Genomic DNA, 23,275 nt, shown 5'->3' with positions numbered 1-23,275 from the left:
TGTCCTCCTTAAAAATATGTTTTCTATCTGGAAATCGACTACCCTGGACAAAATGCCTATCTCAATATTTTTATTGTATATGTTTGGGGGAATGATGGGTGGGGGGGCTAGTTGCCCTCCAATCACTTTCGGCTATTAAAAAGGGCACTAGCCCTTTGTATTTCCTGTCGAATGAGCTTTCATTGAAGTTTCTACGACAACACTTTCTTTAAAAACCTTATAAACCCCCAGGGCATAACTTAAAACCCCTGCCCTGAGGGATTTGGGGAAGTATCCTCCTCAAAAACATATTTTCTATGTGGAAATCAACTACGCTGAACAAAATGGCTATCTCAAAATTTTGATTGGATGTGTTTGGGGAATGCAGGGCGTGAGGGGGGGGGGGCTGGTTGCACTCAAATCACTTTTGACTATTAAAAACGGCACTAGCCCTTTGAATTTCCAATCGATTGAGCCTGTTTTGAAGTTTCTACGACAACACCTTCTATAAAAACCTCATATGCTCCCAGGGCATAACTTAAAACCCTTGCCCTGAGGGTTGTGGGGGAGTGTCCACCTCAAAAACACATTTTCTATCTGAAAACCAACTACGCTGAACAAAATGGCTATCTCAAAATTTTGATTGGATGTGTTTGGGGGAATGATGGGCGTGGGGGAGGGGGCTAGGGATGTGGGGGAGTGTCCTCCTCAAAAACATATTTTCTATCTGGATATCAACTACGCTGAATAAAATGGCTATCTCAAAGTTTTGATTGGATAAGTTTGGGGGAATGAAGGGCGTGGGGGAGGGGGCTAGTTGCACTCAAATCACTTTCGACTATTAAAAAGGGTACTAGTGCTTTGAATTTCCAATCGAATGATTCTGTTTTGAAGTTTCTACGACAACATTTTGATTGGATGTGTTTGGGGAAAGTAGTAATGGTTCAATCTATTCAACAAGACATGCCCATCATATAGCTATAATGCTTACAAGCGGGGTGTCCCACCATATAGCTACAATGCTAACAACAAGACAGTCCTGTCATACAAGCAGACAGTGATATGACCGGATTCAACTACCATGAAAAATTCGTGCTGTTGTTTCTGTTAAAAGTCGTGCGTGTTTTCATGGTAGTGATTCGTTTCCTTTGTATGAAGTTGTGAAATTCTTTCTGTAATTTAATTTGTTAGGTGTGGTTGACTTATGTTTAACCTTGAACACGGATATAAAATTTCTGACAATTTGTTATTTTATCAGTTCAGAATTGGCATTTGAAATATAATGATGCATTCAAATAAAAGGAATATTGACGAAAGCTACACGCAAGAAGTAAGTTATTCCTTTATATTCTTAGTGGGTAAAGAAATTAATTCAAATAAAATATATACAGACCCTATTATAGTTAACAGATTGTTAAATATTTTTTGAACCTGGATCTCCAGAGGTCGGTAAAGAGCAATATCAAAACATGAAAAAAAGTATGTAAACACTGCATTTAAATGGCTTGCGAGCTTAACACATGAGGTAAATCATACCTATTTTTTATTCCGGCCCAAAGTTCCCCACATTCGTTCCCCACCGCCCAAAGTGCCACAATCGTCCACCCCTCCTCCCTCCAACCCCCTCCCTCCAACTTATGTGTCTGGGCGGATGTTTGCCTATCTCAATGCCTGTCTTTGTCGGTTTGTATGTCAGAATCAATATATTTGCATGTGTTTCTTTATCTCTTACTCTCGTTGCTGATGTGTCTGAGCGGATGTCTTTGTTGATCTCAATGCCTGTCATTGTCAATTTGTACGTCAGAATATACATATTTAGAGGTGTTTTCGTTTTTCCTCCTTCCTCGGCTTATTTGTTTGGATTGATTTCGATGTAAATAAATACCAGACTTCGTTGGATGGCATGTCAGAGTCCATATATTTATATGTTTTTTTTTTCTAAATCACCAAATGTCACGATGTGTAAGTGTATGCTTTTGCCTATATCAATGCCTGTCTTTGTCGATGTGTATGCCTGAATCAATATATTTGCATGTGTTTTAGTCTCTCTTATTCTTCTAGCCTGTGTATCTGGGCAGATGTTCGCTTATCTCAGTGACTGTCTTTGTTAATTTGTATGTCAGAATCCATTTATTTATATGTTTTTGTCTCTTTCACTTTCTCTTATTATGTGTCTGGGCGGGTGTTTGCCTATCTCAATGCATGTGATTGTTCCTTTGTATATCTGAATCTATATATTTATATGTGTTTTTGTCACTCTCGCTCTCCTTGCCTATGTGTCTGGGTGGATGTTTGTTTATCTCAATGCCTGTGTTTGTTGCTTTGTATGTCAGAATCCTTACATTTATATGTGTTTTTGTCTCTCTCACTTCCTCTGCTTATGTGTCTGGGCGGATGTTTGCTTATCTCAATGCCTGTCTTTGTCGATTTGTATGTCAGAATATATATATTAATAGGTGTTTTTGTCTCTCTCACTTCCTCTGCGTATGTTTATGGGCGGTTGTTTGACTATCTAAATGCCAGTTTTTGTTGGGTTTTTTTTCAGAATCCATATATATTTATATGTTTTTTTCGTGTCCCTTAATTCCTCTGGATATATGTTTGAGTGGTTTTTAATCCTTCTCAATTCCTTTCTTAGTAGGTGTGTCTGCTCAAATATGTTTATTGCAGGTGTTTTGGTTTCTTTCAATCTCTGTACCAATATGTCTGGATGGATGCTTTCTTATTTCAGTGACTGTCTATGTCGATTTCTATTTCAGATTATATGTTTTTATAGATGTTTTTGTCTTTTTTGCTTCCTCAGTTTATTCGTCTGGGTGGATGTCTGAATTTCTCAATGCCTGTGATTGATGATTTGAATGTCTGAATCTATATATTTATATGTTTTTTTGTCACTCTCGCTCTCCTTGCCTATGTGTCTATGCGGATGTTTGTCTATCTCAATGATGGTGATTGTTGCTTTGTATGTCAGAATCCTTACATTTATATGTGTTTTTGTCTCTCTCACTTCCTCTGCTTATGTGTCTGGGCGGGTGTTTGCTTATCTGAGTGCCTGTCTGTGTCGGTTTGTATGTCTGAATCAATATATTTGCATGTGTTTTTGTCTCTCTCACTCTCCTTGCCTATGTGTCTGGGCGGATGTTTGCTTATCTCAGTGACTATTTTGTCTATTTGTATTTCAGAATCTATATATTTAAATGTTTTATTGTCTCTTTAACTTCCTCTGATTATGCGTCTGGGCAGGTGTTTGCTTATCTCAGTACCTGTCTCTGTCGGTTTGTATGCTTGAATCCTTACATTTATACGTGTTTTTGTCTCTCTCACTTCCTCTGCTTATGTGTCTGGGTGGATGTTTGCCTATCTCAAGGCCTAATTATTTTTTTTTATATAATTTCTGTATTGTGTATCTAAGAGATGAATTCAAGAAAGAGTTTGTTACTTACTTACTTACAATGTTGTTTCATAATGACAAATCTAAAAACAGCTGATGAAAAGTAATCTAATAATTATAATAGATAGATTTTGTCAATGTTATCTGACGTAGCCGACAAATGACATCGATAACGAACTTCAATTAAGACTTTGTTCAACTTTATACCTAAACTATGTCAGTGCTATCAAACGTATCTTTCAAAAGACATTGATAAAGAATCTACTCACTCTAATACTTAGATTCCGTCAAAGCTATCCCAAGTATCTGTCAATAGATGTTGATAGAGAATTTATTCACTCTTATACTTAGATTTTCTCTATGTTAACCTATCTATCCGACATATGTTGTGTGCAAATTCCTTTTCTTACATCTCCGATGTTTTAATAGACATTCTAAACGTTTGATATGCTAGCTTACTCTAAAAATAATGAACACATAACAATGTAATGCCTAACATATTTTTAATGAAATAATGTCATGTAGAATATTAATACAAAAAAATATATTGTTATTATACATTATTATTATCAATGAACAACTTTGGTCATTTTGAATCTGTTCCATAAATTGGTTCATCATGTTCTCTCTTGATACTATAGCTGTTGTCTTCTCTTAGTTCGTAATCAGTAGAATAATCATTATTCCATTTTGAGTCATACAAAATTTTTACTGGTGTGTCATCGACATGCTCAATGTCCGTTTCGTCTTTGGTATTATTTGGTTCATTGATTGTTTGATCAGTGGTAGTAATCTTTGCTGGTACTTTGTTTTTCATCGATTCATCTTTATATTCCTTAGTGATATTTCCTGTTATAAAGTGAAAAAAAAATGTTGGGGGGGGGGGGGTTTTGGGGGGGGTTATTGGAGGGAGGGGGTGGACGACCGGTGGGGAACGAATGTGGGGAACTTTGGGCCGGAATAAAAAATAGGGATGATTTAACTCATGTGCTAAGCTCGCAAGCCATTTAAATGCAGTGCTTACATACTTTTTTTCTTGTTTTGATATTGCTCTTTACCGACCTCTGGAGATCCAGGTTCAAAAAATATTTAACAATCTGTTAACTATAATAGGGTCTGTATATATTTTATTTGAATTAATTTCTTTACCCACTAAGAATATAAAGGAATAACTTACTTCTTGCGTGTAGCTTTCGTCAATATTCCTTTTATTTGAATGCATCATTATATTTCAAATGCCAATTCTGAACTGAGAAAATAACAAATTGTCAGAAATTTTATATTCGTGTTCAAGGTTAAACATAAGTCAACCCCACCTAGCAAATTAAATTACAGAAAGAATTTCACAACTTCATACAAAGGAAACGAATCACTAGTATGAAAACACGCACGACTTTTAACAGAGATTAGCACGAATTTTTCATGGTAGTTGAATCCGGTCATATCACTGTCTGCTTGTATGACAGGACTGTCTTGTTGTTAGCATTGTAGCTATATGGTGGGACACCCCGCTTGTAAGCATTATAGCTATATGATGGGCATGTCTTGTTGAATAGATTGAACCATTACTACTTTCCCCCAAACACATCCAATCAAAATGTTGTCGTAGAAACTTCAAAACAGAATCATTCGATTGGAAATTCAAAGCACTAGTACCCTTTTTAATAGTCGAAAGTGATTTGAGTGCAACTAGGCCCCTCCCCCCCGCCCTTCATTCCCCCAAACTTATCCAATCAAAACTTTGAGATAGCCATTTTATTCAGCGTAGTTGATATCCAGATAGAAAATATGTTTTTGAGGAGGACACTCCCCCACATCCCTAGCCCCCTCCCCCACGCCCATCATTCCCCCAAACACATCTAATCAAAATTTTGAGATAGCCATTTTGTTCAGCGTAGTTGATTTCCAGATAGAAAATTTGTTTTTGAGGTGGAGACTCCCCCACAGCCCTCAGAGCAAGGGTTTTAAGTTATGCCCTTGGGCCGTATAAGGCTTTTATAGAAAGTGTTGTCGTAGGAACTTCAAAACAGGCTCAATTGATTGGAAATTCAAAGGGCTATTACCCTTTTTAATAGTCGAAAGTGATTTGAGTGCAACTAGCCCCCCCCCCCCTCACGCCCTGCATTCCCCCAAACACATCCAATCAAAATTTTGAGATAGCCATTTTGTTCAGCGTAGTTGATTTCCACATAGAAAATATGTTTTTGAGGAGGATACTTCCCCAAATCCCTCAGGGCAGGGGTTTTAAGTTATGCCCTGGGGGTTTATAAGGTTTTTAAAGAAAGTGTTGTCGTAGAAACTTCAATGAAAGCTCATTCGACAGGAAATACAAAGGGCTAGTGCCCTTTTTAATAGCCGAAAGTGATTGGAGGGCAACTAGCCCCCCCACCCATCAATCCCCCAAACATATCCAATAAAAATATTGAGATAGGCAATTTGTCCAGGGTAGTCGATTTCCAGATAGAAAACATATTTTTAAGGAGGACACTCACCCACAACCTTCAGGGCAAGGATTATAAGCTATGCCCTGGGGGCATATAAGGTTTTTATTGAATTCCTTGTCGTAGAAACTTGAAAAAAGGCTCATTCAATTTGAAGTTCAAAGGACTAGTACCCTTTTTAATAGTTAAAAGTGATTTGAGGGCAACTAACCAGTAGAATCGGCCATATGGATTTGCTGACGCCCCTAGGAACCACTGAAGCGTATCTAGTTGAATGAACTATATCTAGGTCATCCCCTAGGGCACTCTACACCTTTTCAAGAGAGTAAATATCCCCTCCCAATGCCAAATGGATTCTATAGAGGCACTAGGAACCACTGAAGGGTATCAAGTTGAATGACCTTTACCTAGGTCATCCCCTAGGGCCCTCTACACCTTTTCAAGAGAGTGAATATCCCCTCCCAATGTCAAATGGATTCTATAGAAGCACTAGGAACCACTGAAGGGTCTCAAGTCGAATAAACTAGGTCATCCCCTTGGGCCCTCTACACCTTTTAAAGAGAGTGATTATCCCCTCCCAATGTCACATGGATTCTATAGAAGCTCTAGGAACCACTGAAGCGTATCAAGTTGAATGAACTTTACCTAGGTCATCCCCTAGGGCACCCTTGAGTTGAACGAACCTTATCTAGGTCATTCTCTATCTATGTTCCATTTTGCGTACGGCCATAGGAACCACTGAAGCGCATCAAGTTGAATGAACTTCATGTAGGTCATTCTCTATTGAGGGTTTATTTTGCCTACTTTACGTTGCTTGCCATGCTATTTGCTTACTTTACGTTCCTTGGCACCTTTCCAGGGCACATGTCAAGGCTATCCTCTTGGGACACTCTTGCATAATCTGGTTTTGGACGTTAGGGAGCGCTCAAAGTTGAAACTAATAAAGATGTAGATGCCGAGAAAAGAATTTTAATAAAGAAATTCAGAACAATCTTTAGAAATCCTTAGAAATCAACTAGTGAGATGATTATGGGTTTGAACCATCAAGGACCCCTCCCCCCAACTTTTTGGGCCCCTCCCCCCCCCTTTTTTTTCAATTTTTTTGTTTTGAGTTTTTTTTAACATGATATATTTTTTCCACTTTTTTTTACATATCTTAAAATGACATGTAACATACTTAAATCAAAAAAATCATATTTAATATTTTACAAATTCAAAATGAGAATGATATAGAAATGTTAGTAGTGACTTTTACTATTAGAAAAATATTGTTTGTAGTAGCACTTTTTTTATTTGACTAATTTTTTTTTTTTACTGAAATTATTCAACTTTTTTTTTGTGATTGAATTTTTTATGCACTGAAATTATTCCACTTTTTTTTCTGTGAATTTTTTTATTTTTTAACATGGTATTTTTTTCAACTTTTTGTTACGTCTCTTAGAATGAGATGAAACATACTTAAAACATAAACAATTCTCATTTAATTAGAATAAGCGAACACCCGCCAAGACACAGGCAAAAAGAGTGAGAGAGACAAAAACACATACAAATACGTAGATTCAGACACGTAAACCGAGAAAGACATGCATTGGAATATGAAAACACGCGCTCAGACAGACAGGCAAAAAATAGTGAGAGAAACAAAAACACATACAAATACCTAGATTCAGACACACAAACCGAGAAAGACATGCATGGGAATAAGCAAACACCCGCCCAGACACACAGGCAAAAAGGTGAGAGAGACTAAAACACACACAAGTACGTAGATTTAGTCATACAAACCGAGAAAGACATGCATTGGAATATGAAAACACGCGCTCAGACAGACAGGCAAAAAATAGTGAGAGAGGCAAAAACACATACAAATACATAGATTCAGACACACAAACCGAGAAAGACATGCATTGGAATAAGCAAACACCCTCCCAGACACACAGACAAAAAGAGTGAGTGAGACATAAACACATACGATTACGTAGATTCACACAAAAAAACCGAGAAAGACATGCATTGGAATACTCAAAAACCGGCCCATACACACAGTCAAAATGAGTGAGAGAGACAAAAAAACATACAATTAAGTATATTCAGACACTAAAACCAAAAGTGACATGCATTGGAATAAGCAAACACCTACACAAACACACAGGCAAAAAGAGTGAGAGAGATAACAATTCAAAAAAAAACGTAGCTTCAGACACTCAAACCGAGAAACACATGCATTGGAATAAGCAAACACTCGCCGAGACACACAGGCAAAAAGAGTGAGAGAGACAAAACACATACAAATACCTAGATTCCGACAAACAAACATAGAAAGACATGCATTGGAATAAGCAAACACCCGCCCAGACACACAGGCAAAAAAGTGAGAGAGACTAAAACACATACAAGTGCGTAGATTTAGTCATACAAATCGAGAAAGACATGCATTGGAATAAGCAAACACCTGCTCAGACAGACAGGCAAAAAATAGTGAGAGAGACAAAAACACATAAAAATGCGTATTTTCAGTCCTACAAACCGAGAAAGACTTGAATTTGAATAAATAAGCACCAGCCCTGACAAATATACAAAAAGGGTGAGAGAGATAAAAACACAGACAAAAATGTAGATTAAGAGACAAAAACCGAGAAAGACAAGCATTGGAATAAGCAAACACCCGCCCAGACACACAGGCAAAAAGAGTGAGAGAGACAAAAATACGTAGATTCAGACGCAAAAACCGAGAAAGACATGCATTGAAATAAGCATCCGCCCAGACACACAGGCAAAACATCCGCCCAGACACACAGGCAAAAAGAGTCAGAGAGACAAAAACACATACAAATACGTAGATTCACACACACAAACCGAGAAAGACATGCATTGGAATAAGCAAACATCCGCCCAGACACACAGGCAAAAAGAGTGAGAGAGACAAAACACATACAAATACCTAGATTCAGACACACAAACCGAAAAAAGACCTGCATTGGAATAAGCAAACACCCGCCCTGACACACAGTCAAAAAGAGATAGAGCGACAAAAAAACATAAAACTGCATAGTTTCAGACGCCCAAACAGAGAAAGGAAATTATTGGCATTAGAAAGAGCGAACCCGGATTAAAAGGCTTAAAGATTGAGAGAGACCACAACATATTCACAAATGAATACACAGACACAACACTCGAGAAAGAAATGCAATGGAATAAGCAAACACCCGCCCAGACACGCAGGCAAAATTAGTGAGAGAGAGACAAAAATACAAAAAAATACGTAGCTTGTACCACACAGGCCGAGAGAGACCAGTATGGGAATACACAAACATCCACCATGACTCACAGGCAAAAAAAGTCACAGCAACAAAAACACAAACAATTACGTAGATTCACACAAACAAACCGAGAAAGACATGCATTGGAATAAGCAAACACCGACCAAGACACACTGGCAAAAAGAGTGAGAGAGACAAAAACACATACAAATACGTAGATTCAGACACGCAAACCAAGAAAGACATGCATTGAAATAAGCAAACACCCGCCCAGACACACAGGCAAAAAGAGTGAGAGAGACAAAAACACATACGAATACGTAAATTCAGACGCAAAAACCGGAAAAGACATGCATTGGTATAAGCAAACACCTGCCCAGACACACAAGAAAAAAGAGTGAGAGAGACAAAAGCACATACAAATATGTAAATTCAGACGCACAAACCGAGAAGGACATGCAATGGAATACGCAAACATCCGCCCAGACACACAGGCAAAAAGAGTGAGAGCGACAAAAACACATACGAATACGTAGATTCACGCAGACAAACCGAGAAAGACATGCATTGGAATAAGCAAACACCCGCCCAGACACACAGGGAAAAACAGTGAGAGAGACAAAAACACATACACATACGTAGATTCAGACACACAAACCAAGAAACACATGCAATGGAATAAGCAAAGACCCGCACAGAGACACAGACAAAAAGAGTGAGAGAGACAAAAACAAATACGAGTACTTAGATTCAGACACACAAACCGGAAAAGACATGTATTGGTATAAGAAAACACCTGCCCAGCCACACAAGCAAAAAGAGTGAGAGAGACAAAAACACATACAGATCCGTAGATTCAAACACACAAACCGAGAAAGACATGCATTGGAATAAGCAAACACCCGCCCAGAAACACAGGCAAAAAGGGTGTGAGAGACAAAAAAAAATAAAATTAGGTCGATTCAGACACACAAACCGAGAAAGACATGCATTGGAATAAGCAAACACCCGCTCAGACACTCAGGCAAAAAAGAGTGAGCGTGATAAAAAAAACACATACAAAAACGTAGATTCAGACACACAAACCGAGAAAGACATGCATTGAAACAAGCAAACACCCGGATAGACACACAGGCAAAAAGAGTGAGAGAGACAAAAACACATACAAATACGTAGATTCAGACACACAAACCGAGAAAGACATACATTGGAATAAGCAAACACCCCCCCCCCCCAGAAACACAGGCAAAAAGAGGGAAAGAGACAAAAACACATAGAAATACGTAGATTCAGACACACAAACCGAGAAGAACATGCATTGGAATAAGCAAACACCCGCCCAGACACACAGGCAAAAGGAGTGAGACAGACAAAAACACATATAAATACGTAGATTCAGACACATAAACCGAGATAGACATGCACTGGAATAATCAAACATCCACCCAGAACTACAGGCAAAAAGAACGAGAAAAAAAAAACACATACAAATACGTATATTCAGACGAACACGCCGAGAAAGACATTCATTGAAATAAGCACAAAACAGCCCAGACACAAAGGCAAACAGAGTGAGTGAGATAAAACACATACAAATATGTAGATTCTGACCCACAAACCGAGAAAGACATGCATTGGAATAAGCAAACACCCGCCCAGACACACAGGCAAAAAGAGTGAGAGAAGTAACAAATTCTTTCTTGAACTCGCCTCCTGGATACACAATACAGACGTTTCATTCAAGAAATTATGAAAAAAATTGTAAGTAAGTAACAAATTCTTTCTTAAATTTACCTCTTGGATACACAATACGGAAATTTCATTTAAGAAATTAAGAAAAAATTATAAGTAAGTCACAAAGTCTTTATTGATTTCACATCTTGGATGCACAATACAGATATTTCATTCAAGAAATTATCAAAAAAATTGTAAATAAACTCTTTATTGTTTTCACCCCTTGGATACACAATACGGAAATTTTATTCAAGAAATTATGAAAAATTGTAAGTAAGTAACAAATTCTTTCTTGAATTCGCCTCCTGGATACATAATACAGACATTTCATTCAAGAAACTATGAAAAAAAATTGTAAGTAAGTAACAAATTATTTCTTGGATTCGCCTCCTGGATACACAATAAAGACATCTCATTCAAGAAATTATGACAAATTCTATAAGTAACAAACTCTTTCTTGAAGTCGCCGTTTGGATGCAAAATACAGAAATTTATTTCAGGAAATTATGAAGAAAATTTTAAACAAACTCTTTCTCGCATTCACTTCCCGGACACACAATACAGCAATTTCCCTCAAGATATTACGAAAAAATTGTAAGTAAGTAGAAAACTCTTTCTTGAATTCGCTTCCTGGACACACAATACAGCAATTTCAATCAAGAAATTATGAAAAAATTGTCAGTAAGTAACAAACTCTTTCTGGATTTCTCCTCATGAATACACAATACAGAGATTTCATTCAAGAAATAAAAAAAATTGTAAGTAAGTAACAAAATTTTTCCTGAATTCGCCTCTTGGATACACAATACAGAAATTTCATTCAAGAAATTATGAAAATATTGTCAGTGAGTAACAATTTCCTGGATACACATTACAGACATTTCATTCAAGAAATTATGAAAAAAATGTAAGTAAGTAACAAAATGTTAAGTAAGTAACAAACTCTGTCTTGAATTCACCTCTTGAGTACACAATACGGAAATTTCGTTCAATAAATTAGGAAAGAATTGTAAGTAACTAAGTAACCAAATCTTTCTTGAATTCAACTCATGGATACACAATACAGAAATTTCATTCAAGAAATTATGAAAAAATTGTAAGTAAGTAACAAACTCATTGGATACATCAGATAACATACATAAGATCCAAGTTGTATTTATTTTGACTTTATGCATGATTACGTTGAATTTAGGTTAGACCGGTTATAGATGGCAGCACACCCGCTCAGACACACAGTCATAGTGAGAGAGACATGCAAAAAGTTGGGTTAATTCAGGTTCACTTAGGGTGGCCCCACTCTAAGTGAACCTGAATTAACCTAACTTTTTGCATGTCTCTCTTTTTGGAGAGACATGTTTGCTTATTCCAATGCATGTCTTTTTGGGTTTTTGCGTCTGAATCTACGTATTTGTATGTGTTTTTGTCTCTCTCACTCTTTTTGCCTGTGTGTCTGGGCGGGTGTTTGCTTATTCCATTGCATGTCATTCTCGGTTTGTGTGTCTGAATATACTTATTTGTATGTGTTTTTGTCTCTCTCTCTGTTTGACTGTTTGTCTGGTCAGGTGTTTGCTTATTCCAATGCATGTCTTTCTCGGTTTGTGTGTGTGAATCTACGTAATCGTATGTGTTTTTGTCGCTCTCACTCTTTTTGCCTGTGTTTGGGCGGATGTTTGCGTATTCCAATGCATGTCTTTCTTGGTTTGTGTGTCTGAATCTACATATTTGTATGTGTTTTTTTCTCTCTCACTCTTTTTGCTTGTGTGTCTGGGCAGGTGTTTGCCTTATTCCAATGCTTGTATTTCTCATTTGTGTGACGGAATCTACATATTTGTATGTGTTTTGTCTCTCTCACTCTTTTTGTCTGTGTGTCTGGGTGGGTGTTTGCTTATTCCAATATATGTCTTTCTCGGTTTGTGTGTCTGAATCTACGTATTTGTATGTGTTTTTATCTCTCACTCTTTTAGCCTGTGTGTCTGGGCGGGTGTTTGCTTATTCCAATGCATGTCTTTATCGGTTTCTATGACTGAATCTACGTATTTGTATGTGTTTTTGTCTCTCTCAGTCTTTTTGTCTCTGTGTCTGGGTGGGTGTTTGCTTATTCCAATGCATGTATTTCTCGGTTTGTGTGTCTTAATCTAGGTATTTGTATGTGTCTTTTCTCTCTCACTCTTTTTGCCTGTGTGTCTCGGCGCGGTGTTTGCTTATTCCAATGCATGTCTTTCTCGGTTTGTGCGTGTGAATCTACGTATTTGTATGTGTTTTTTGTCTCTCTCACTCTTTTTGCCTGTGTGTCTGGGTGGCTGTTTGCGTATTCTAATGCATGTCTTTCTCGGTTTTGCGTCTGAATCTACGTATTTCTTTGTGTTTTTGTCTCTCTCACTCTTTTTGCCTTTGTTTCTGGGCGGGTGTTTGCTTATTCCAATGCTTGTCTTTCTCGGTTTGTTTGTCTTAATCTTCGTATTTGTATTTATTTTTATCTCTATCACTCTTTTTGTCTGTGTGTCTGGGCGGGTGTTTGATTATTCCAATGCATGTCTTTCTCGGTTTGTGTGTCTGAATCTACGTATTTGTACGTGTTTTTATCTCTCTCACTATTTTTTGCCTGTCTGTCTGAGCAGGTGTTTGCTTATTCTAATGCATGTCTTTCTCGGTTTGTATGACTGACTCTACGTATTTGTATGTATTTTTGTCTCTCTCACTTTTTTGTCTGTGTGTCTGGGCGGGTGTTATATTATTCCAATGCATGTCTTTCTCGGTTTGTGTGTCTGAATCTAGGTATTTGTATGGGTTTTGTCTCTCTCACTCTTTTTGCCTGTGTGTCTGGGCTGGTGTTTTCTTATTCCAAATGAATGTCTTTCTCTGCTTTTGTGTCTGAATCTACTTATTTGTATGTGTTTTTGTCTCTCACTCTTTTTGCTTGTGTGTCTGGGCGGGTGTTTGCTTATTCCAATTAAATGTGAATTTTTTATTTTTTAAGTATGTTTCATCTCATTCTAAGAGACGTAAAAAAAAGTTGAAAAAAACACCATGTTAAAAAATAAAAAAATTCACAGAAAAAGGTGGAATAATTTCAGTGCATAAAAAAATTCAGTCAAAAAAAAGAAAAAAAAAGTTAAATAATTTCCCAAAAATTAGTCCAATAAAAAAAAGTGCTACTACAAACAATATTTTTCTAATAGTAAAAGTCACGACTAACATTTCCCTATCATTCTCATTTTGAATTTGTAAAATATTAAATGTGATTTTTTTGATTTAAGTGTGTTACATGTCATTCTAAGATATGTAAAAAAAAGTTGAAAAAATATATCATGTTAAAAAAAATAAAAGTTTTAAAAAAAATTTCAAAACAAAAATTTCAAAAAAAGGGAGAGGGGACCAAAAAGTTGGGGGGGGGGTCCTTGATGCTTGAAACCCATAATCCTTTCACTATTCTATTTCTTAGGATTTCAGAAGAGTGTTCTGAATTTCTTTACTGAAATTCCTTTCTTGGCAGCTAAATCTTTATTAGTTTAAACTTTGAGTACTCCCTAAGGTCCAGAACTAAATTATAAAAGAGTGTCCCAATGGGATAGCGTTGACATGTGCCCTGGAAAGGTGCCAAGGATCGTAAAGTAAGCAAATAGCATGGCAAGGAACGTACAGTAAGCAAAATGGACCCTCAATAGAGAATGATCTAGATAAGGTTCGTTCAACTCAAGGGTGCCCTAGGGGATGACCTAGATAAAGTTCATTCAACTTGATACCCTTCAGTGGATCCTAGTGCCTCTATAGAATCCATATGACATTGGGAGGGGATACTCACTCTCTTTAAAAGGTGTAGAGGGCCCTAGGGGATGACCTAGATAAAGTTCATTCAACTTGATACGCTTCAGTGGTTTCTAGTGCATCTATAAAATCCATATGACATTGGGAGGGGATACTCACTCTCTTTAAAAGGTGTAGAGGGCCCTCTGGGATGACCTAGATAAAGTTCGTTCAACTTGATACGCTTCAGTGGTTCCTAGGGGCGTTAGCAAATCCATATGGTGCATTCTACTCTAACCCCCCTCTCTCGCCCACCTTTTTCCAAAACACATCCAATCAAAATTTTTAGATAGCCATTTTATTCAACGTAGTTAAAAGTTTTGGAAATTAGGTCTTTAAGGATGACAACCCCTCCCCCCACAGCCCTCAGGACAGGGGTTGTAAGTTTTGCCCTGGGGGCATCTAAAGTTTTTATTGAAAGCGTTGTCATAGAAACCTCAAAAGGTCTCATTCAATTGGAAAATGAAAGGGCTAGTGCCTTTTTTAATAGTCGAAAGTGATTGGAGGGCAACTAGCCTCCCCCCCCCGCCCATCATTCCCCTAAACACATCCAATCAAAATTTTGAGATAGCCATTTTGTTCAGCGTAGTTGATTTACTTATAGAAAATATATGTTTGAGGAGGACACTCCCCCACAACCCACGGGGCAAGGGTTTTAAGTTATGGCCTGGGGCATATAAGGTTTTTATAGAAGGCGTTGTCGTAGAAACTTCAAAACAGGCTCATTCGATTGGAAATTCAAAGGGCTAGTACCCTTTTTAATAGTTGAAAGTGATTGGAGGGCAACTAGGCCCCCCCACGCCCATCATTCCCCCAAACAACAGATAGAAAATATTGAAAGCGTTGTCGTAGAAACTTCAAAAGGGCTCATTCAATTGGAAATTGAAAGGGCTAGTGCCTTTTTTAATAGTCGAAAGTGATTGGAGGGCAACTAGCCCCCCCCCCGCCCATCATTCCCCCAAACACATCCAATCAAAATTTTGAGATAGCCATTTTGTTCAGCGTAGTTGATTTACAGATAGAAAATATGTTTTTGAGGAGGACACTCCCCCACAACCAACAGGGCAAGGGTTTTATGTTATGCCCTAGGGGCATATAAGGTTTTTGTGGAAGGCGCCATCGTTGAAGCTTCATAAAAGAATCTGTCTATGAAATCTTCGAATGGATAGTGCCCTTTTGAATAGTTAGCAATGAACTGAGGGTAACTAGGCCCCCACACGCGAATCATACACAAAACCCCAGCCACTGCCCCGTTTTAGATAATCGTTTTGTCACGCTTAGTTTATTTCCAGATATAAAATATATTTTTGAGGAGGACACTTCCCCACAACCCTCAGGGCAAGGGTTTTACGTTATGCCCTGGGGGTCTATAAGGTTTTTATAGAAGGCGTTGTCGTAGAAACTTCAAGAAAGGTTCATTCGATTTGAAATTCAAAGGGCTAGTACACTTTTCTAATAGTCGAAAGTGATTGGAGGGCAACTAGCCCCCTCCCACGCCCACCATTCCCCCAGACACATCCAATCAAAATTTTGAGATAGCTATTTTGTTCAGCATCCTTGATTTCAATATAGAAAATATTTTTTTGAGCAGGACAATCCCCAACATCCCTCAGGGCAAGGGTTTTGTGTTATGCCCTGGGGGCATATGAGGTTTTTATAGAAGGCGTTGTCGTAGAAACTTCCAAACAGGCTCATTCGATTGAAAATTTAAAGGAATAATACCCTTTTTAATAGTCGAAAGTGATTGGAGTGCAACTAGCCCCCCCCCCTCACGCCCAGCATTCCCCCAAACACATCCAATCAAAACTTTGAGATAGCCATTTTGTGCAGCGTAGGTGATTTCCAGATAGAAAATATGTGTTTGAGGAGAACACTCCCCCACAACCCTCAGGGCAAGGGTTTTAAGTTATGCCCTGGGGCCATATAAGGTTATTATAGAAGGCGTTGTCGTATAAACTTCAAAACAGGCTCTTTCGATTGGAAATTCAAAGGGCTATTGCCCGTTTTGATATTTAAAAGTGATTGGTGGGCAAATAGCCCCCCCCCCCCCACGGCCATCCTTCCCCCAAACACATCCAATCAAAATTTTTAGATAGCCATTTTGTTCAGGGTAGTTGATTTCCAGATAGAAAACATATTTTTAAGGACGACCCTCACCCACAACCCTCAGGGCAAGGTTTTTAAGTTATGCCCTGGGGGCATATAAGGTTTTTATTGAAATCTTTGTCGTAGAAAGTTGAAAAAGGACTCATTCGATTTGAAATTCAAAGGACTAATACCCTTTTTTATAGTCAAAAGGGATTTGAGGGTAACTAACCCCCCTCTCTCGCCCACCTTCTCCCAAAACACATCCAATCATAATTTTTAGATAACCATTTTATTCAACGTAGTTAAAAGTTTTGGAAATTAGGTCTTTAAGGATGACAACCCCTCCCCCCCACAGCCCTCAGGGCAGGCGTTTTAAGTTATGCCCTGGGGGCATATAAGGTTTATATAGAAAGTTGTTGTATATGATTTAAAGAATAGATTTTAGTCTTCCTCAAATCCAATTTTTATATGTTTAAAAACTAAATGTTGACTTAAGATTAAATTGAAATGCACTGTGATAATGCTAACTCCCAATAAGGCATCTCAGCAGTATCCCAAGAACGACTGAGAGTATTATGTTCAAACGTTCGGGGCTACTTCTGCTCTTAAAATTTAACCAAATCCAAATAGCGTAAGTGTATCCAAGCTATCAAAGAAAGTAAACAGATTTTTTTGCGAATGGTATCAAGTTTTCCATTACAGGTCAACTAGAGGAGTTATGAAACTAAATTAAACAGTACTATTTGCGTCAAGATTTTTAAAAGGGTGTATGTTCTTAAAAATTGCTGAAAATTTTACTCCGGCATACAAATAGCAGGTCCAACTATAAATTCTTAAAAAACGAAAAGATTTTAAGCATTATTTTCTTTTTCCCTGAAAAGACTCCGTCAATATGAAACAAGCAGAAATTACTTAAAAAAACTTTTTCGAAAAAATAATTTTTTCAAAGAAAAGTAAAAAACTTCATTAAACAAAAAATAAGCATAAATAAAATTAAATAATATATAATGCGTGAAACTACCACAAATCAGCATTGATAAATAAATGAAACCCAAAACGAACAGAAATTACAATAATTAACCGAGTCAAACTCAAAACGAGCAGAAATTAATATAAGTTGGGCGCAAAACCCCTATGCCTTCCCAAGGCCAGAACAAAATTTGCGCTTTACTGAAAAAATACAAATGAATGTGTATTGTCAGTTTAATATACATATACTGATATTTAGTAATCAAAATGTTAATATTATTTGATTTATTAAAGTTCTAAAAGTAATAACATTTATATTTTTTTCAGTAAAGTGCAAATTTTATTCTGGACTTGGGAAGGCATAGGGCTTTTGCGCCCAACTTATGTTATTTTCTGCTCGTTTTGAGTTTGACTCGGTTATTTATTGTAATTTCTGTTCGTTTTGGGTTTCATTTATTTATCGATGCTGATTTGTGGTAGTTTTCCACTTGGTAGATTTGATTTTAGTTTTGCTCATTTTTTGTTTAAGGAGTTCTTTGCTTTTCTTTGGAAAACTTATTTTGTTGAAATTTTTTTAATTAATTACAATAAATAACTGAGTCAAATGAAAACGAGCATAAATTAACATATAGTTACGCAAAATCTTATGCCTTCCAAGCCAGAACAAAATTTGCACTTTACTGAAAAAATATAAATGTTTCTGCTTTTATAACTTTAATAAATCAAATAATTGTAAAATTTTGATTACTAAGTATCAGTATATGTATATTAAACTGACAATGCACATTCATTTGCATTTTTTCAGTAAAGAGCAAATTTTGTTCTGGGCTTGGGAAGGCATAGGGGTTTTGCACCCAACTTATGTTAATTTCTGCTCGTTTTGAGTTTGACTCGGTTATCTATTGTAATTTCTGTTCCTTTTGGGTTTCATTTATTTATCGATGCTCATTTGTGGTAGTTTCGAGATTGGTAGATTATTTGATTTCATTTTTTCTCATTTTTGTTTAATGGAGTTCTTTACTTTTCTTTGAAAAACTTATTTTGTGAAAAAAGTTTTTTTTAATTAATATCTGTTCGTTTTATATTGACATAGTCTTTTCAGGGAAAAAGAAAATAACACTTTAAATCTTTTTCGTTTTTAAAACTTTATAGTTTGGCCTGCAATTTGTATGCTGGAGAAAAATTTTCAGCAATTTTTAACAACATACACCATTTTAAAACATCTGGACACAAATAGTACTGTTTAACCTAGTTTCATACCTCCTCTAGTTGATCTGAAATGGAAAACTTGATACCATTCGCAAAAAATCTGTTTACTTTCTTTGATAGCTTGGATACACTTACATTATTTTGATTTGGTTAAATTTTAAGAGCCGAAGTAACCTCGAAAGTTTGAACATAATACCCTCAGTCGTTCTTGGGATACTGCTTGGATGCCTTACAGAGAATTAGCATTATCACAGTGCATTTTCATTTAATCTTAAGGCAACATTTAGTTTTTTAACATAATGGGCCAAAGGGAGGGTGGTAGTGGAAGGGGAAATAGTTGCCCTCCAATCACTTTCGACTATTAAAAAGGGCATCAACCCTTTCTATTTTCAATCGAATGAGCCCCTTTCGAAGTTCCCATGACAACTCCTTCGATACGAAGTGCCCTGGTCTAAACAACAGCAACAACAAAAAATATTACTAATCACTTTCGACTGTTAAAAAGGGCACTAGCCTTTGAATTTCCAATCGAATTAGCCTTTTTTTTTGAAGTTATTACGACAACGCCTTCTATAAAAACCTTATTTGCGCCCAGGGCATAACTTAAAACCCTTGCCCTGAGAGTTGTGGGGGAGTGTCCTTCTCAAAAACATATTTTCTATCTGGGAATCAACTAGCCTACGCTAAACAAAATGGCTATCTAAAAATTTTGATTTCATGTGTTTGGGTGAATGATGGACGTGGGGGGGGCTATTTGCCATAACATTCGCTGAGAGCGTGCACTTACAACAACATATCAACAACATTGACCTTGACATTTGCCTCGGAAACAACACAAATACTATTTCTGGATCATAACATTCGCTGAGAGCGTGCCAAAAACACACCTGGAGAAAGAGACCATTGAGAAAGAGGTCATTGACCCTGTCCTCATTAAACTATGTAAAAAAGTTGTAGGTGGCAGCAGGGGTGTCGCGTGGAAGTCAATAAGGCCCTTCTACTCTTGATTGGAAATTAAAAGGGCTAGTACCCTTTTTAATAGTCGAAAGTGATTGGAGGGCAACTAGCCCGCCCCCCGCCCTTCATTCCCCCAAACACATCCAATCAAAATTTTGAGTTAGCTATTTTGTTGAGCGTAGTTGATTTTCTCATAGAAAATATGTTTTTGAGGAGGACACTAGTAGTAAGGCAATGCTCAGTCCCGGTCCTACATTCAATCCTACAAGAATATGCTCAAAAGTGTGCTCAGTCCCGGTCCTACATTCTGTCCTATATTCATCCCTACAAGAATATGCTCAAAAGTGTGCACAGTCCCGGTCCTACATTCAATCCTACATTCAACCCTACAAGAATATGCTCAAAAGTGTGCACAGTCCCGGTCCTACATTCAATTCTACATTCAGACCTACGCCTGAGGCATGGATTTGTTTGCAGTTTAACCAGTATATTGACTTAAAAGGGTCACTCACCTGTAAGTTGATTAGTAGGTTGTTTTTTTTTTAAAAAACTTGGCTAATAGGTTTTTAAACCTATTACTATGAACGCTACATGCATTCCATTTTTGGAACTAGGAGCGAGATTGTGTGATGCTATCAGACTGGTTTCGTTTCATGGGTTCATTAATAGAACGACTAATGTTTTTGAAAAGGGTAATTACTTCTTTAGTTTACGAGATTTGCGATTTTTCTGCGAAAAGGTATTTGCGTAAAGGTATTGCGTTGGTTAAGAATGCCTCACGGGTAATTAAAGAATGGGATGCTTGTATCAACATTACAAAGAATATGCTCAGATACTTAAAGGGTTTCGGTTATACAAGGGTTCAGTTACATGGAGGGTATAGTGACAATTTAAAAGATGATTTAAAAGGTGATTTTAGAAGAGAATTTGAAGGTGAAACTCTGTGGTCGTTATAATACACAAGTTCCATTTGATCAGTGTTGTGAGGTCTCCTACCACAACCCCAAAGGGTTCTTATCCCCCCACCCCAACCCCGAAGGAAACCCCCGGTCCGCAAAGGTTCTCCGGGCTCCCAAAGGGCCCCCCCGCACCCCAGAGGTACCTGAGCCCCCATTATAATACTTTTTAAGGCTTTATTATATCTTTTCAGAACAAATTATTATTTTAGGGAATTATTTCGGTGAAACACTTAGAGACAATTTAAAAGATGATTTAAAAGATGATTTTAGAAGCGGATTTGAGGGTGAAACTCTGTGGTCGTTATAATACACAAGTTCCATTTGAACAGTGTTGTGAGGTTCCCTACCACAACCCCAAAGGGTTTCGATCCCACCACCCCAACCCCGAATTAAACCCCTGGTCCACAAAGGTTCTCCAGGCTCCCAAAGGGCCCCCGCTGCCCCAAAGGTTCCTGAGCCCCCATTATAATACTTTTTCAGGCTTTATTATATCTTTTCAGAACAAATTATTATTTTAGGGAATTATTTCGGTGAAACAGTTAGAGACATTTTAAAAGAAGATTTAAAAGAGGATTTTAGAAGAAGATTTGAGCGTGAAACTCTGTAGTCGTTATAATACACAAGTTCCATTTGAACAGTGTTGTGATGTCCCATTCCTCAACCATAAAAGGCTCCAATACCTCACCCCCCACCCCCAACGAACCCCCCGTCCGCAAAGGGTCTCCCGGCTCCCAAATGGCCCCCCGCGCCCCAAAGGCTCCTGGGCCCCCATCATAATACTTTTTCAGGCTTTATTATATCTTTTCAGAACAAATTATTATTTTAGGGAATTATTTCGGTGAAACAGTTAGAGACATTTTAAAAGATGATTTAAAAATGATTTTAGAAGAGGATTTGAGGGTGAAACTCTGTGGTCGTTATAATACACAAGTTCCATTTGAACAGTGTTGTGAGGTCCCCTACCTCAACCCCAAAGGGCTCCGATCCCCCCACCCCAACCTCGAAGGAACCCCCGGTCCGCAAAGGGTCTCCGGGCTCCCAAACGGCCCCCGGCGCCCCAAAGGCTCTTGAGCCCCCATTATAATACTTTTTAAGGCTTTATTATATCTTTTCAGAACAAATTATTATTTTAGGGAATTATTTCGGCGAAACAGTTAGAGACATTTTAAAAGATGATTTAAAAGATGATTTTAGAAGAGGATTTGAGGGTGAAACTCTTTGGTCGTTATAATACACAAGTTCCATTTGAACAGTGTAGCGAGGTCCTCTACCCCAACCCCAAAGGGTTCCGATCCACCAACCCCCACCCCGAAGGAACCCCCCACCCCAAAAGTTTCCGACCCCCAAACCCCAACCCAGAAGGAAGCCCTCGGTCCTCAAAGACCCCCCAAGCTCCCAAAGCGCAACCCAGCCCTCATGGGCCCCCTCAGACCCTCAAAGGTTCTCCCCGGGCTCCCGTCTTTCGTAGGTGAATGTTGTCTGAAACTTATATTTGCTATTATTGACTTTTCAGAGCTAGGTTTCTTAGCCTTTCATAGGTGTGTGCTGTCAGAAAATTATGATTTGGGATTTGTAGTTTGCTTTTTGGACTTTTCAGAGCTAGGATTCTTAGTCCCTCATAGGCGTTTGTTGTCTGAAACCTATAGTTTGGGGTGAGCAGTTTGATATTTCCGGATTTTCTTATATAAGGTTTCTTATTATTTCTGAGGCGGGTGTTGTCTGACAACCTATGATTTGAGGTGTCTAATTTGCTATTTCCGAATTTTCATAGCCCGATATCTTAGTCTTTCGTAGGTGTGTGTTGTCTGAAACCTATGATTTGGAGTGGGTGGTTTGCTATTTTTTGACTTTTCTGAGCTGGTTTTCTTAGCCTTTCATAGGGGTCTGTTGACTGAAGCCTATGATCTGGGATGGGTGGCTTGCTATTTTTGACTTTTCTGAGCTAGATTTCTTAGTCTTTCATAGGTGTGTATTGTCAGAAAATTATGATTTGGGATGTGTAGTTTTTTTTAGGACTTTTCAGAGCTATGATTCTTAGTCTCTCATAGGCGTTTGTTGTCTGAAACTTCTAGTTTGGGATGAATAGTTTGTTGAGAAGTTAAATTCAGTATTTTATGGTTTTATTTGCCTAAAACAATGAAAAAAAATAGTTAATGATCTTTCAGTGTCTGTGAGAATTAGGTTTTCTAGATGACTTTTCGTGCTCGACTCCTATTGTTTAGTTATCTAGACGTAAAATTTAGCGGTTTATAGTTTTACGTGTCTTAAATCTTAATTTAGAATATTTATTTATCTATTTAGGTTTCAAGAAATAGTGTTTTAGATATTCATGGGTGTTGGGTTCCTGGAGGGTCTCATGACTCCTCCTCTCAATGAATTCAAATGGTTTTAGGACTTGTCCCCCTAGCCATAACTCCATTCAACCTTGAGCGAGGATATAAAAGTTTGATGAAGTATTTTTTCTACTTAAGAACTACATTAATA

The 23,275-nt window shown here is 37.7% G+C and overlaps 1 protein-coding gene across 5 annotated transcripts in view; it reads left to right on the top strand.

Annotated features, from left to right (window-relative positions):
• Positions 1-23,275, top strand: part of LOC148954383 (uncharacterized) — a 253,036-nt gene that overhangs the window by 77,775 nt on the left and 151,986 nt on the right. Inside the window, exon 1 of one of the 5 annotated variants that reach the window (XM_089087070.1) lies at positions 1,211-1,309. The exons of the other annotated variants lie outside the window; for them this stretch is intronic. The gene's annotated coding sequence lies outside the window, so the exon portion shown is untranslated. Of the gene's footprint in view, positions 1-1,210; positions 1,310-23,275 lie in introns of those variants that run through there. 5 annotated transcript variants of the gene reach the window in all.

Source organism: Artemia sp. Qi Xiang Cuo, chromosome 3 (genome assembly GCF_049724085.1).
Source record: "Artemia sp. Qi Xiang Cuo chromosome 3, ASM4972408v1, whole genome shotgun sequence".
Lineage (NCBI taxonomy): Eukaryota > Metazoa > Arthropoda > Branchiopoda > Anostraca > Artemiidae > Artemia > Artemia sp. Qi Xiang Cuo.
Note: the sequence above shows the minus strand (reverse complement) of the source record. Positions and strands in the feature narration are given on the sequence as shown.